Raw genomic sequence first — 1428 nt, forward strand, 5'->3', positions numbered from 1 at the left:
GGGACTTGGCGCGCGCTGCGCCGTCAGGCGAAATACCCGGCAGGGGCGGGGGAGCGCGCGAGGTCACGTGACCGGGACCAATCCGATAGGGGCGGGGCTCTGGGAGCGTCACTGGAGGGAGGGCGGTCCTGGTTCTCCCATGGAGGGTCGGGGCTGACCTTGCTACTCTCTACACCTACCTGGGAGGAGTTATAGCCACTTGGGGGTCGGTCTCTTTTGCGAGGCAACTAATAACAGGGTGAGAGAACGTGGCCTCAAGCTGTGTCAGGAGAGGTTGAGTTTGGACGCTAGGAGGAATTTCTTCACAGAGAGGATGATTAAACTTTGGAATGGGCTACCTGAGGAGGTGGAAAGAGTCACCGTCCCTGGAGGTGTTTAAGAAAAGACGGGATGTGGCACTCGGTGCCGTGGTCTAGTGACACGGTGGTGTTCGGTCACAGGTTGGACTCGGTGATCTCAGAGGCCTTTTCCAAGCTAATTCATTCTGTGTTTCTGAGGCGGTGGGGAAGGGCAGCGGCCCTCCCTTGTCTCCACCGAGCCGGCGCTGCCGTGCGTGTTTGAGGGCTGTTCCCGGCTCCCCAGCGGGGGCCGAGGGCGCTGCCTGACGGGCTGCAGCATCGCCCGGGGCTCCTTGGGTGGTGTCGGCTGTGTCCCAGTAAAACCCGGTTGGAAGCACCGCCAGGACCGCTGGGAGTCGGAGGGCGCCGGGTGGGTTGCAGGGCAGAGGGGAGCTCGGGGTGTTTCCTCGTGCTGAATTGATTTAAGGATTACTTTGGGGGTGTTTCCAGCTTTACAAACTTTACTGAGAACTTTGCTCAACCATTTCAAAATAAGGTGCAAAGCTGACGAGTGGAGGAATACGGAAATGGAAAACCTTTGAAACTTGGAGGGCACGGGGACCGAAACCTTCAATAAAGGATCCAGATGTTGGACCCGATGCAGCCTTGACGATTCCTTGATTCTATCTTAAAACAAATTTAATTGTCAGGGTCTCATAGAGTAGGGACTACCCGCTTCGGATTTCCAAGCGGGGAGTCGGCACTGCGTCTCCCATGCAGCATCGGGTGTGGTTCATACTATATTGTTTTACAGTACACCCTACGCTTTACTTGAGCAGTAAAATCAGCTTCTGGAGGTGACTGCCTATGGAAAAAAAACCCAAACGGACCTGCGGGGCCGCCGCTCCCTTACTGCCGGTCGGGTGGGGTGGTCAGGACTACTACTTCCGGACTACAAGTCCCGTCGTACATCGCGCCCCGCCAGGAGCAAAGCGCGCAGAGATTGGGGGAGAGCCGCTACCGGTCCTGGGCCAATCGCGCCGCGCGGTGTTGCGCGGTGCCGGGTCAGAGCGGGCCCGGCGGGCGGTGCGGTGAGTTTGGTCGCGCCGCTCTTCCCGTTGCTGATTCCGCTGTTCTTTCCGGGCTTCAC

This window comes from Manacus vitellinus, unplaced genomic scaffold, assembly GCF_001715985.3.
Source record: "Manacus vitellinus isolate BGI_N305 unplaced genomic scaffold, ASM171598v3 scaffold_1_pilon, whole genome shotgun sequence".
Taxonomy (NCBI): Eukaryota; Metazoa; Chordata; class Aves; order Passeriformes; family Pipridae; genus Manacus; species Manacus vitellinus.